The sequence below is a fragment of the Triturus cristatus genome, chromosome 10 (assembly GCF_964204655.1).
Source record: "Triturus cristatus chromosome 10, aTriCri1.1, whole genome shotgun sequence".
NCBI lineage: Eukaryota > Metazoa > Chordata > Amphibia > Caudata > Salamandridae > Triturus > Triturus cristatus.
In genome coordinates, this window is record NC_140593.1 from 591024622 (window position 1) to 591041327 (window position 16706).

Sequence of the window (16706 nt, forward strand, 5' to 3'; positions counted from 1 at the left end):
TGGAAAAGTCCACTGTTAGTCCATTATTAGAACTTGAATATTTCCAAACTAAAGATAACACTACAAAATAACATTATTTTCATAAAGCATTAATATTTAGTACAATAGCGTCTGTAATATTGTGAAAATTCAAAGTTCACTAAAAATTCTATTCTCCAGTTTAATTTCAACCTAGCACACTTCTCTCAATCCTATGCCTCATTGGCTACGACTCTCTACACAACTCTAGCACCTATATGAGGACGTAGATAGAAAGAACTCTTTAGCAGCCAAGTGACAGCGTACCCTACTCACTGGAATTCTTTTAGGTTATGGTACACCAATAGCAATTCAGTGATCTGATAAGTTAAGGGAGGAAGATTTATGCTACAGTATAGTGGAAATAATAAAACTATGAGTAACAGATTCTAACCTCTTTATTTTAGCACATCCCCATCAGTTAACCTATATTGCTAGCGTCTTGAAAAGTTATTTTTATGCAGAAGACCCCACTAAAAGGTCCTGAGAGCCATCAGATGTTATGAACTTCTTTTAATGAGAGCAAAATGATTAAACGCGAGTTTAACTTACCATATAAATTGATAGAGGCATGGAGAAGGCTGATGAATTTGATTTCTTTTTTTTTTTTGTCTCAACAACGCAGAGAGATTCTCCTCTGCAACACTGCCTCTGCTGGCCATTCGATATAATCTGCAGATGGAAAAGTCCACTGTTAGTCCATTATTAGAACTTGAATATTTCCAAACTAAAGACAACACTACAAAATAACATTATTTTCATAAAGCATTAATAATTAGTACAATAGCTTCTGTAATATTGTGAAAATTCAAAGTTCACTAAAAATTCTATTCTCCAGTTTAATTTCAACCTAGCACACTTCTCTCAATCCTATGCCTCATTGGCTACGACTCTCTACACAACTCTAGCACCTATATGAGGACATAGATAGAAAGAACTCTTTAGCAGCCAAGTGACAGCGTACCCTACTCATTGGAATTCTTTTAAGTTATGGTACACCAATAGCAATTCAGTGATCTGATAAGTTAAGGGAGGAAGATTTATGCTACAGTATAGTGGAAATAATAAAAACTATGAGTAACAGATTCTAACCTCTTTATTTTAGCACATCCCCATCAGTTAACCTATATTGCTAGCGTCTTGAAAAGTTATATTTATGCAGAAGACCCCACTAAAAGGTCCTGAGAGCCATCAGATGTTATGAACTTCTTTTAATGAGAGCAAAATGATTAAACGCAAGTTTAACTTACCATATAAATTGATAGAGGCATGGAGAAGGCTGATGAATTTGATTTCTTTTTTTTTTTTGTCTCAACAACGCAGAGAGATTCTCCTCTGCAACACTGCCTCTGCTGGCCATTCAATATAATCTGCAGATGGAAAAGTCCACTGTTAGTCCATTATTAGAACTTGAATATTTCCAAACTAAAGACAACACTACAAAATAACATTATTTTCATAAAGCATTAATAATTAGTACAATAGCGTCTGTAATATTGTGAAAATTCAAAGTTCACTAAAAATTCTATTCTCCAGTTTAATTTCAACCTAGCACACTTCTCTCAATCCTATGCCTCATTGGCTACGACTCTCTACACAACTCTAGCACCTATATGAGGACGTAGATAGAAAGAACTCTTTAGCAGCCAAGTGACAGCGTACCCTACTCACTGGAATTCTTTTAGGTTATGGTACACCAATAGCAATTCAGTGATCTGATAAGTTAAGGGAGGAAGATTTATGCTACAGTATAGTGGAAATAAAAAAAACTATGAGTAACAGATTCTAACCTCTTCATTTTAGCACATCCCTATCAGTTAACCTATATTGCTACCGTCTTGAAAAGTTATATTTATGAGGAAGACCCCCCTAAAAGGTCCTGAGAGCCATCAGATATTATGAACTTCTTTTAATGAGAGCAAACTGATTAAACGTGAGTTTAACTTACCATATAAATTGATAGAGGCATGGAGAAGGCTGATGAATTTGATTTCTTTTTTTTTTTCTCAGCAACGCAGAGAGATTCTCCTCTGCAACACTCCCTCTGCTGGCCATTCAATATAATCTAAAGATGGAAAAGTCCACTGTTAGTCCATTATTAGAACTTGAATATTTCCAAACTAAAGACAACACTACAAAATAACATTATTTTCATAAAGCATTAATAATTAGTACAATAGCGTCTGTAATATTGTGAAAATTCAAAGTTCACTAAAAATTCTATTCTCCAGTTTAATTTCAACCTAGCACACTTCTCTCAATCCTATGCCTCATTGGCTACGACTCTCTACACAACTCTAGCACCTATATGAGGACGTAGATAGAAAGAACTCTTTAGCAGCCAAGTGACAGCGTACCCTACTCACTGGAATTCTTTTAGGTTATGGTACACCAATAGCAATTCAGTGATCTGATAAGTTAAGGGAGGAAGATTTATGCTACAGTATAGTGGAAATAATAAAAACTATGAGTAACAGATTCTAACCTCTTTATTTTAGCACATCCCCATCAGTTAACCTATATTGCTAGCGTCTTGAAAAGTTATTTTTATGCAGAAGACCCCACTAAAAGGTCCTGAGAGCCATCAGATGTTATGAACTTCTTTTAATGAGAGCAAAATGATTAAACGCGAGTTTAACTTACCATATAAATTGATAGAGGCATGGAGAAGGCTGATGAATTTGATTTCTTTTTTTTTTTTGTCTCAACAACGCAGAGAGATTCTCCTCTGCAAAACTGCCTCTGCTGGCCATTCAATATAATCTGCAGATGGAAAAGTCCACTGTTAGTCCATTATTAGAACTTGAATATTTCCAAACTAAAGACAACACTACAAAATAACATTATTTTCATAAAGCATTAATAATTAGTACAATAGCGTCTGTAATATTGTGAAAATTCAAAGTTCACTAAAAATTCTATTCTCCAGTTTAATTTCAACCTAGCACACTTCTCTCAATCCTATGCCTCATTGGCTACGACTCTCTACACAACTCTAGCACCTATATGAGGACGTAGATAGAAAGAACTCTTTAGCAGCCAAGTGACAGCGTACCCTACTCACTGGAATTCTTTTAGGTTATGGTACACCAATAGCAATTTAGTGATCTGATAAGTTAAGGGAGGAAGATTTATGCTACAGTATAGTGGAAATAATAAAAACTATGAGTAACAGATTCTAACCTCTTCATTTTAGCACATCCCTATCAGTTAACCTATATTGCTACCGTCTTGAAAAGTTATATTTATGAGGAAGACCCCCCTAAAAGGTCCTGAGAGCCATCAGATATTATGAACTTCTTTTAATGAGAGCAAACTGATTACTTACCATATAAATTGATAGAGGCATGGAGAAGGCTGATGAATTTGATTTCTTTTTTTTTGTCTCAGCAACGCAGAGAGATTCTCCTCTGTAACACTGCCTCTGCTGGCCATTCAGTATAATCTAAAGATGGAAAAGTCCACTGTTAGTCCATTATTAGAACTTGAATATTTCCAAACTAAAGACAACACTACAAAATAACATTATTTTCATAAAGCATTAATAATTAGTACAATAGCGTCTGTAATATTGTGAAAATTCAAAGTTCACTAAAAATTCTATTCTCCAGTTTAATTTCAACCTAGCACACTTCTCTCAATCCTATGCCTCATTGGCTACGACTCTCTACACAACTCTAGCACCTATATGAGGACATAGATAGAAAGAACTCTTTAGCAGCCAAGTGACAGCGTACCCTACTCACTGGAATTCTTTTAGGTTATGGTACACCAATAGCAATTCAGTGATCTGATAAGTTAAGGGAGGAAGATTTATGCTACAGTATAGTGGAAATAATAAAACTATGAGTAACAGATTCTAACCTCTTCATTTTAGCACATCCCCATCAGTTAACCTATATTGCTAGCGTCTTGAAAATATATATTTATGCAGAAGACCCCACTAAAAGGTCCTGAGAGCCATCAGATGTTATGAACTTCTTTTAATGAGAGCAAAATGATTAAACGCGAGTTTAACTTACCATATAAATTGATAGAGGCATGGAGAAGGCTGATGAATTTGATTTCTTTTTTTTTTTTGTCTCAACAACGCAGAGAGATTCTCCTCTGCAACACTGCCTCTGCTGGCCATTCAATATAATCTAAAGATGGAAAAGTCCACTGTTAGTCCATTATTAGAACTTGAATATTTCCAAACTAAAGACAACACTACAAAATAACATTATTTTCATAAAGCATTAATAATTAGTACAATAGCGTCTGTAATATTGTGAAAATTCAAAGTTCACTAAAAATTCTATTCTCCAGTTTAATTTCAACCTAGCATACTTCTCTCAATCCTATGCCTCATTGGCTACGACTCTCTACACAACGTTAGCACCTATATGAGGACATAGATAGAAAGAACTCTTTAGCAGCCAAGTGACAGCGTACCCTACTCACTGGAATTCTTTTAAGTTATGGTACACCAATAGCAATTCAGTGATCTGATAAGTTAAGGGAGGAAGATTTATGCTACAGTATAGTGGAAATAATAAAACTATGAGTAACAGATTCTAACCTCTTCATTTTAGCACATCCCCATCAGTTAACCTATATTGCTACCGTCTTGAAAAGTTATATTTATGCAGAAGACCCCACTAAAAGGTCCTGAGAGCCATCAGATGTTATGAACTTCTTTTAATGAGAGCAAAATGATTAAACGCGAGTTTAACTTACCATATAAATTGATAGAGGCATGGAGAAGGCTGATGAATTTGATTTCTTTTTTTTTTTGTCTCAACAACGCAGAGAGATTCTCCTCTGCAACACTGCCTCTGCTGGCCATTCAATATAATCTGCAGATGGAAAAGTCCACTGTTAGTCCATTATTAGAACTTGAATATTTCCAAACTAAAGACAACACTACAAAATAACATTATTTTCATAAAGCATTAATAATTAGTACAATAGCGTCTGTAATATTGTGAAAATTCAAAGTTCACTAAAAATTCTATTCTCCAGTTTAATTTCAACCTAGCACACTTCTCTCAATCCTATGCCTCATTGGCTACGACTCTCTACACAACTCTAGCAACTATATGAGGACGTAGATAGAAAGAACTCTTTAGCAGCCAAGTGACAGCGTACCCTACTCACTGGAATTCTTTTAGGTTATGGTACACCAATAGCAATTCAGTGATCTGATAAGTTAAGGGAGGAAGATTTATGCTACAGTATAGTGGAAATAATAAAAACTATGAGTGACAGATTCTAACCTCTTCATTTTAGCACATCCCTATCAGTTAACCTATATTGCTACCGTCTTGAAAAGTTATATTTATGAGGAAGACCCCCCTAAAAGGTCCTGAGAGCCATCAGATATTATGAACTTCTTTTAATGAGAGCAAACTGATTACTTACCATATAAATTGATAGAGGCATGGAGAAGGCTGATGAATTTGATTTCTTTTTTTTTGTCTCAGCAACGCAGAGAGATTCTCCTCTGCAACACTGCCTCTGCTGGCCATTCAATATAATCTGCAGATGGAAAAGTCCACTGTTAGTCCATTATTAGAACTTGAATATTTCCAAACTAAAGACAACACTACAAAATAACATTATTTTCATAAAGCATTAATAATTAGTACAATAGCGTCTGTAATATTGTGAAAATTCAAAGTTCACTAAAAATTCTATTCTCCAGTTTAATTTCAACCTAGCACACTTCTCTCAATCCTATGCCTCATTGGCTACGACTCTCTACACAACTCTAGCACCTATATGAGGACATAGATAGAAAGAACTCTTTAGCAGCCAAGTGACAGCGTACCCTACTCACTGGAATTCTTTTAGGTTATGGTACACCAATAGCAATTCAGTGATCTGATAAGTTAAGGGAGGAAGATTTATGCTACAGTATAGTGGAAATAATAAAACTATGAGTAACAGATTCTAACCTCTTCATTTTAGCACATCCCCATCAGTTAACCTATATTGCTACCGTCTTGAAAAGTTATATTTATGCAGAAGACCCCACTAAAAGGTCCTGAGAGCCATCAGATGTTATGAACTTCTTTTAATGAGAGCAAAATGATTAAACGCGAGTTTAACTTACCATATAAATTGATAGAGGCATGGAGAAGGCTGATGAATTTGATTTCTTTTTTTTTGTCTCAGCAACGCAGAGAGATTCTCCTCTGCAACACTGCCTCTGCTGGCCATTCAATATAATCTAAAGATGGAAAAGTCCACTGTTAGTCCATTATTAGAACTTGAATATTTCCAAACTAAAGACAACACTACAAAATAACATTATTTTCATAAAGCATTAATAATTAGTACAATAGCGTCTGTAATATTGTGAAAATTCAAAGTTCACTAAAAATTCTATTCTCCAGTTTAATTTCAACCTAGCACACTTCTCTCAATCCTATGCCTCATTGGCTATGACTCTCTACACAACTCTAGCACCTATATGAGGACGTAGATAGAAAGAACTCTTTAGCAGCCAAGTGACAGCGTACCCTACTCACTGGAATTCTTTTAGGTTATGGTACACCAATAGCAATTCAGTGATCTGATAAGTTAAGGGAGGAAGATTAATGCTACAGTATAGTGGAAATAATAAAAACTATGAGTAACAGATTCTAACCTCTTCATTTTAGCACATCCCTATCAGTTAACCTATATTGCTACCGTCTTGAAAAGTTATATTTATGAGGAAGACCCCCCTAAAAGGTCCTGAGAGCCATCAGATGTTATGAACTTCTTTTAATGAGAGCAAAATGATTAAACGCGAGTTTAACTTACCATATAAATTGATAGAGGCATGGAGAAGGCTGATGAATTTGATTTCTTTTTTTTTTTTTGTCTCAACAACGCAGAGAGATTCTCCTCTGCAACACTGCCTCTGCTGGTCATTCAATATAATCTGCAGATGGAAAAGTCCACTGTTAGTCCATTATTAGAACTTGAATATTTCCAAACTAAAGACAACACTACAAAATAACATTATTTTCATAAAGCATTAATAATTAGTACAATAGCGTCTGTAATATTGTGAAAATTCAAAGTTCACTAAAAATTCTATTCTCCAGTTTAATTTCAACCTAGCATACTTCTCTCAATCCTATGCCTCATTGGCTACGACTCTCTACACAACTCTAGCACCTATATGAGGACATAGATAGAAAGAACTCTTTAGCAGCCAAGTGACAGCGTACCCTACTCACTGGAATTCTTTTAGGTTATGGTACACCAATAGCAATTCAGTGATCTGATAAGTTAAGGGAGGAAGATTTATGCTACAGTATAGTGGAAATAATAAAAACTATGAGTAACAGATTCTAACCTCTTCATTTTAGCACATCCCCATCAGTTAACCTATATTGCTACCGTCTTGAAAAGTTATATTTATGCAGAAGACCCCACTAAAAGGTCCTGAGAGCCATCAGATGTTATGAACTTCTTTTAATGAGAGGAAAATGATTAAACGCGAGTTTAACTTACCATATAAATTGATAGAGTCATGGAGAAGGCTGATGAATTTGATTTCTTTTTTTTTGTCTCAGCAACGCAGAGAGATTCTCCTCTGCAACACTGCCTCTGCTGGCCATTCAATATAATCTGCAGATGGAAAAGTCCACTGTTAGTCCATTATTAGAACTTGAATATTTCCAAACTAAAGACAACACTACAAAATAACATTATTTTCATAAAGCATTAATAATTAGTACAATAGCGTCTGTAATATTGTGAAAATTCAAAGTTCACTAAAAATTCTATTCTCCAGTTTAATTTCAACCTAGCATACTTCTCTCAATCCTATGCTTCATTGGCTACGACTCTCTACACAACTCTAGCACCTATATGAGGACATAGATAGAAAGAATTCTTTAGCAGCCAAGTGACAGCGTACCCTACTCACTGGAATTCTTTTAGGTTATGGTACACCAATAGCAATTCAGTGATCTGATAAGTTAAGGGAGGAAGATTTATGCTACAGTATAGTGGAAATAATAAAAACTATGAGTAACAGATTCTAACCTCTTCATTTTAGCACATCCCCATCAGTTAACCTATATTGCTACCGTCTTGAAAAGTTATATTTATGCAGAAGACCCCACTAAAAGGTCCTGAGAGCCATCAGATGTTATGAACTTCTTTTAATGAGAGCAAAATGATTAAACGCGAGTTTAACTTACCATATAAATTGATAGAGGCATGGAGAAGGCTGATGAATTTGATTTCTTTTTTTTTGTCTCAGCAACGCAGAGAGATTCTCCTCTGCAACACTGCCTCTGCTGGCCATTCAATATAATCTGCAGATGGAAAAGTCCACTGTTAGTCCATTATTAGAACTTGAATATTTCCAAACTAAAGACAACACTACAAAATAACATTATTTTCATAAAGCATTAATAATTAGTACAATAGCGTCTGTAATATTGTGAAAATTCAAAGTTCACTAAAAATTCTATTCTCCAGTTTAATTTCAACCTAGCATACTTCTCTCAATCCTATGCTTCATTGGCTACGACTCTCTACACAACTCTAGCACCTATATGAGGACATAGATAGAAAGAATTCTTTAGCAGCCAAGTGACAGCGTACCCTACTCACTGGAATTCTTTTAGGTTATGGTACACCAATAGCAATTCAGTGATCTGATAAGTTAAGGGAGGAAGATTTATGCTACAGTATAGTGGAAATAATAAAAACTATGAGTAACAGATTCTAACCTCTTCATTTTAGCACATCCCCATCAGTTAACCTATATTGCTACCGTCTTGAAAAGTTATATTTATGCAGAAGACCCCACTAAAAGGTCCTGAGAGCCATCAGATGTTATGAACTTCTTTTAATGAGAGCAAAATGATTAAACGCGAGTTTAACTTACCATATAAATTGATAGAGGCATGGAGAAGGCTGATGAATTTGATTTCTTTTTTTTTGTCTCAGCAACGCAGAGAGATTCTCCTCTGCAACACTGCCTCTGCTGGCCATTCAATATAATCTGCAGATGGAAAAGTCCACTGTTAGTCCATTATTAGAACTTGAATATTTCCAAACTAAAGACAACACTACAAAATAACATTATTTTCATAAAGCATTAATAATTAGTACAATAGCGTCTGTAATATTGTGAAAATTCAAAGTTCACTAAAAATTCTATTCTCCAGTTTAATTTCAACCTAGCACACTTCTCTCAATCCTATGCCTCATTGGCTACGACTCTCTACACAACTCTAGCACCTATATGAGGACATAGATAGAAAGAACTCTTTAGCAGCCAAGTGACAGCGTACCCTACTCACTGGAATTCTTTTAAGTTATGGTACACCAATAGCAAATTCAGTGATCTGATAAGTTAAGGGAGGAAGATTTATGCTACAGTATAGTGGAAATAATAAAAACTATGAGTAACAGATTCTAACCTCTTTATTTTAGCACATCCCCATCAGTTAACCTATGTTGCTAGCGTCTTCAAAATGTATATTTATGCGGAAGACCCCACTAAAAGGTCCTGAGAGCCATCAGATGTTATGAACTTCTTTTAATGAGAGCAAAATGATTAAACGCGAGTTTAACTTACCATATAAATTGATAGAGGCATGGAGAAGGCTGATGAATTTGATTTCTTTTTTTTTTTTGTCTCAACAACGCAGAGAGATTCTCCTCTGCAACACTGCCTCTGCTGGCCATTCGATATAATCTGCAGATGGAAAAGTCCACTGTTAGTCCATTATTAGAACTTGAATATTTCCAAACTAAAGACAACACTACAAAATAACATTATTTTCATAAAGCATTAATAATTAGTACAATAGCGTCTGTAATATTGTGAAAATTCAAAGTTCACTAAAAATTCTATTCTCCAGTTTAATTTCAACCTAGCACACTTCTCTCAATCCTATCTACGACTCTCTACACAACTCTAGCACCTATATGAGGACATAGATAGAACTCTTTAGCAGCCAAGTGACAGCGTACCCTACTCACTGGAATTCTTTTAAGTTATGGTACACCAATAGCAATTCAGTGATCTGATAAGTTAAGGGAGGAAGATTTATGCTACAGTATAGTGGAAATAATAAAAACTATGAGTAACAGATTCTAACCTCTTTATTTTAGCACATCCCCATCAGTTAACCTATATTGCTAGCTTCTTGAAAATATATATTTATGCGGAAGACCCCACTAAAAGGTCCTGAGAGCCATCAGATGTTATGAACTTCTTTTAATGAGAGCAAAATGATTAAACGCGAGTTTAACTTACCATATAAATTGATAGAGGCATGGAGAAGGCTGATGAATTTGATTTCTTTTTTTTTTTTGTCTCAACAACGCAGAGAGATTCTCCTCTGCAACACTGCCTCTGCTGGCCATTCAATATAATCTAAAGATGGAAAAGTCCACTGTTAGTCCATTATTAGAACTTGAATATTTCCAAACTAAAGACAACACTACAAAATAACATTATTTTCATAAAGCATTAATAATTAGTACAATAGCGTCTGTAATATTGTGAAAATTCAAAGTTCACTAAAAATTCTATTCTCCAGTTTAATTTCAACCTAGCACACTTCTCTCAATCCTATGCCTCATTGGCTACGACTCTCTACACAACTCTAGCACCTATATGAGGACGTAGATAGAAAGAACTCTTTAGCAGCCAAGTGACAGCGTACCCTACTCACTGGAATTCTTTTAGGTTATGGTACACCAATAGCAATTCAGTGATCTGATAAGTTAAGGGAGGAAGATTTATGCTACAGTATAGTGGAAATAATAAAAACTATGAGTAACAGATTCTAACCTCTTCATTTTAGCACATCCCCATCAGTTAACCTATATTGCTACCGTCTTGAAAAGTTATATTTATGCAGAAGACCCCACTAAAAGGTCCTGAGAGCCATCAGATGTTATGAACTTCTTTTAATGAGAGCAAAATGATTAAACGCGAGTTTAACTTACCATATAAATTGATAGAGGCATGGAGAAGGCTGATGAATTTGATTTCTTTTTTTTTGTCTCAGCAACGCAGAGAGATTCTCCTCTGCAACACTGCCTCTGCTGGCCATTCAATATAATCTGCAGATGGAAAAGTCCACTGTTAGTCCATTATTAGAACTTGAATATTTCCAAACTAAAGACAACACTACAAAATAACATTATTTTCATAAAGCATTAATAATTAGTACAATAGCGTCTGTAATATTGTGAAAATTCAAAGTTCACTAAAAATTCTATTCTCCAGTTTAATTTCAACCTAGCACACTTCTCTCAATCCTATGCCTCATTGGCTACGACTCTCTACACAACTCTAGCACCTATATGAGGACATAGATAGAAAGAACTCTTTAGCAGCCAAGTGACAGCGTACCCTACTCACTGGAATTCTTTTAAGTTATGGTACACCAATAGCAATTCAGTGATCTGATAAGTTAAGGGAGGAAGATTTATGCTACAGTATAGTGGAAATAATAAAAACTATGAGTAACAGATTCTAACCTCTTTATTTTAGCACATCCCCATCAGTTAACCTATGTTGCTAGCGTCTTCAAAATGTATATTTATGCGGAAGACCCCACTAAAAGGTCCTGAGAGCCATCAGATGTTATGAACTTCTTTTAATGAGAGCAAAATGATTAAACGCGAGTTTAACTTACCATATAAATTGATAGAGGCATGGAGAAGGCTGATGAATTTGATTTCTTTTTTTTTTTTGTCTCAACAACGCAGAGAGATTCTCCTCTGCAACACTGCCTCTGCTGGCCATTCGATATAATCTGCAGATGGAAAAGTCCACTGTTAGTCCATTATTAGAACTTGAATATTTCCAAACTAAAGACAACACTACAAAATAACATTATTTTCATAAAGCATTAATAATTAGTACAATAGCGTCTGTAATATTGTGAAAATTCAAAGTTCACTAAAAATTCTATTCTCCAGTTTAATTTCAACCTAGCACACTTCTCTCAATCCTATGCCTCATTGGCTACGACTCTCTACACAACTCTAGCACCTATATGAGGACATAGATAGAAAGAACTCTTTAGCAGCCAAGTGACAGCGTACCCTACTCACTGGAATTCTTTTAGGTTATGGTACACCAATAGCAATTCAGTGATCTGATAAGTTAAGGGAGGAAGATTTATGCTACAGTATAGTGGAAATAATAAAAACTATGAGTAACAGATTCTAACCTCTTCATTTTAGCACATCCCTATCAGTTAACCTATATTGCTACCGTCTTGAAAAGTTATATTTATGAGGAAGACCCCCCTAAAAGGTCCTGAGAGCCATCAGATATTATGAACTTCTTTTAATGAGAGCAAACTGATTAAACGTGAGTTTAACTTACCATATAAATTGATAGAGGCATGGAGAAGGCTGATGAATTTGATTTCTTTTTTTTTGTCTCAGCAACGCAGAGAGATTCTCCTCTGCAACACTGCCTCTGCTGGCCATTCAATATAATCTGCAGATGGAAAAGTCCACTGTTAGTCCATTATTAGAACTTGAATATTTCCAAACTAAAGACAACACTACAAAATAACATTATTTTCATAAAGCATTAATAATTAGTACAATAGCGTCTGTAATATTGTGAAAATTCAAAGTTCACTAAAAATTCTATTCTCCAGTTTAATTTCAACCTAGCACACTTCTCTCAATCCTATGCCTCATTGGCTACGACTCTCTACACAACTCTAGCACCTATATGAGGACATAGATAGAAAGAACTCTTTAGCAGCCAAGTGACAGCGTACCCTACTCACTGGAATTCTTTTAAGTTATGGTACACCAATAGCAATTCAGTGATCTGATAAGTTAAGGGAGGAAGATTTATGCTACAGTATAGTGGAAATAATAAAAACTATGAGTAACAGATTCTAACCTCTTTATTTTAGCACATCCCCATCAGTTAACCTATGTTGCTAGCGTCTTCAAAATGTATATTTATGCGGAAGACCCCACTAAAAGGTCCTGAGAGCCATCAGATGTTATGAACTTCTTTTAATGAGAGCAAAATGATTAAACGCGAGTTTAACTTACCATATAAATTGATAGAGGCATGGAGAAGGCTGATGAATTTGATTTCTTTTTTTTTTTTGTCTCAACAACGCAGAGAGATTCTCCTCTGCAACACTGCCTCTGCTGGCCATTCGATATAATCTGCAGATGGAAAAGTCCACTGTTAGTCCATTATTAGAACTTGAATATTTCCAAACTAAAGACAACACTACAAAATAACATTATTTTCATAAAGCATTAATAATTAGTACAATAGCATCTGTAATATTGTGAAAATTCAAAGTTCACTAAAAATTCTATTCTCCAGTTTAATTTCAACCTAGCACACTTCTCTCAATCCTATGCCTCATTGGCTACGACTCTCTACACAACTCTAGCACCTATATGAGGACACAGATAGAAAGAACTCTTTAGCAGCCAAGTGACAGCGTACCCTACTCCCTGGAATTCTTTTAGGTTATGGTACACCAATAGCAATTCAGTGATCTGATAAGTTAAGGGAGGAAGATTTATGCTACAGTATAGTGGAAATAATAAAAACTATGAGTAACAGATTCTAACCTCTTCATTTTAGCACATCCCTATCAGTTAACCTATATTGCTACCGTCTTGAAAAGTTATATTTATGAGGAAGACCCCCCTAAAAGGTCCTGAGAGCCATCAGATATTATGAACTTCTTTTAATGAGAGCAAACTGATTAAACGTGAGTTTAACTTACCATATAAATTGATAGAGGCATGGAGAAGGCTGATGAATTTGATTTCTTTTTTTTTGTCTCAGCAACGCAGAGAGATTCTCCTCTGCAACACTGCCTCTGCTGGCCATTCAATATAATCTGCAGATGGAAAAGTCCACTGTTAGTCCATTATTAGAACTTGAATATTTCCAAACTAAAGACAAAACTACAAAATAACATTATTTTCATAAAGCATTAATAATTAGTACAATAGCGTCTGTAATATTGTGAAAATTCAAAGTTCACTAAAAATTCTATTCTCCAGTTTAATTTCAACCTAGCACACTTCTCTCAATCCTATGCCTCATTGGCTACGACTCTCTACACAACTCTAGCACCTATATGAGGACATAGATAGAAAGAACTCTTTAGCAGCCAAGTGACAGCGTACCCTACTCACTGGAATTCGTTTAAGTTATGGTACACCAATAGCAATTCAGTGATCTGATAAGTTAAGGGAGGAAGATTTATGCTACAGTATAGTGGAAATAATAAAAACTATGAGTAACAGATTCTAACCTCTTTATTTTAGCACATCCCCATCAGTTAACCTATGTTGCTAGCGTCTTCAAAATGTATATTTATGCGGAAGACCCCACTAAAAGGTCCTGAGAGCCATCAGATGTTATGAACTTCTTTTAATGAGAGCAAAATGATTAAACGCGAGTTTAACTTACCATATAAATTGATAGAGGCATGGAGAAGGCTGATGAATTTGATTTCTTTTTTTTTTTTGTCTCAACAACGCAGAGAGATTCTCCTCTGCAACACTGCCTCTGCTGGCCATTCGATATAATCTGCAGATGGAAAAGTCCACTGTTAGTCCATTATTAGAACTTGAATATTTCCAAACTAAAGACAACACTACAAAATAACATTATTTTCATAAAGCATTAATAATTAGTACAATAGCGTCTGTAATATTGTGAAAATTCAAAGTTCACTAAAAATTCTATTCTCCAGTTTAATTTCAACCTAGCACACTTCTCTCAATCCTATGCCTCATTGGCTACGACTCTCTACACAACTCTAGCACCTATATGAGGACATAGATAGAAAGAACTCTTTAGCAGCCAAGTGACAGCGTACCCTACTCACTGGAATTCTTTTAAGTTATGGTACACCAATAGCAATTCAGTGATCTGATAAGTTAAGGGAGGAAGATTTATGCTACAGTATAGTGGAAATAATAAAAACTATGAGTAACAGATTCTAACCTCTTTATTTTAGCACATCCCCATCAGTTAACCTATATTGCTAGCGTCTTGAAAAGTTATATTTATGCAGAAGACCCCACTAAAAGGTCCTAAGAGCCATCAGATGTTATGAACTTCTTTTAATGAGAGCAAAATGATTAAACGCGAGTTTAACTTACCATATAAATTGATAGAGGCATGGAGAAGGCTGATGATTTTGATTTCTGTTTTTTTTGTCTCAGCAACGCAGAGAGATTCTCCTCTGCAACACTGCCTCTGCTGGCCATTCAATATAATCTGCAGATGGAAAAGTCCACTGTTAGTCCATTATTAGAACTTGAATATTTCCAAACTAAAGACAACACTACAAAATAACATTATTTTCATAAAGCATTAATAATTAGTACAATAGCGTCTGTAATATTGTGAAAATTCAAAGTTCACTAAAAATTCTATTCTCCAGTTTAATTTCAACCTAGCACACTTCTCTCAATCCTATGCCTTATTGGCTACGACTCTCTACACAACTCTAGCACCTATATGAGGACGTAGATAGAAAGAACTCTTTAGCAGCCAAGTGACAGCGTACCCTACTCACTGGAATTCTTTTAGGTTATGGTACACCAATAGCAATTCAGTGATCTGATAAGTTAAGGGAGGAAGATTTATGCTACAGTATAGTGGAAATAATAAAAACTATGAGTAACAGATTCTAACCTCTTCATTTAAGCACATCCCCATCAGTTAACCTATATTGCTAGCGTCTTGAAAAGTTATATTTAGGCGGAAGACCCCACTAAAAGGTCCTGAGAGCCATCAGATGTTATGAACTTCTTTTAATGAGAGCAAAATGATTAAACGCGAGTTTAACTTACCATATAAATTGATAGAGGCATGGAGAAGGCTGATGAATTTGATTTCTTTTTTTTTTTGTCTCAGCAACGCAGAGAGATTCTCCTCTGCCACACTGCCTCTGCTGGCCATTCAATATAATCTGCAGATGGAAAAGTCCACTGTCAGTCCATTATTAGAACTTGAATATTTCCAAACTAAAGACAAAACTACAAAATAACATTATTTTCATAAAGCATTAATAATTAGTACAATAGCGTCTGTAATATTGTGAAAATTCAAAGTTCACTAAAAATTCTATTCTCCAGTTTAATTTCAACCTAGCACACTTCTCTCAATCCTATGCCTCATTGGCTACGACTCTCTACACAACTCTAGCACCTATATGAGGACATAGATAGAAAGAACTCTTTAGCAGCCAAGTGACAGCGTACCCTACTCACTGGAATTCGTTTAAGTTATGGTACACCAATAGCAATTCAGTGATCTGATAAGTTAAGGGAGGAAGATTTATGCTACAGTATAGTGGAAATAATAAAAACTATGAGTAACAGATTCTAACCTCTTTATTTTAGCACATCCCCATCAGTTAACCTATGTTGCTAGCGTCTTCAAAATGTATATTTATGCGGAAGACCCCACTAAAAGGTCCTGAGAGCCATCAGATGTTATGAACTTCTTTTAATGAGAGCAAAATGATTAAACGCGAGTTTAACTTACCATATAAATTGATAGAGGCATGGAGAAGGCTGATGAATTTGATTTCTTTTTTTTTTTTGTCTCAACAACGCAGAGAGATTCTCCTCTGCAACACTGCCTCTGCTGGCCATTCGATATAATCTGCAGATGGAAAAGTCCACTGTTAGTCCATTATTAG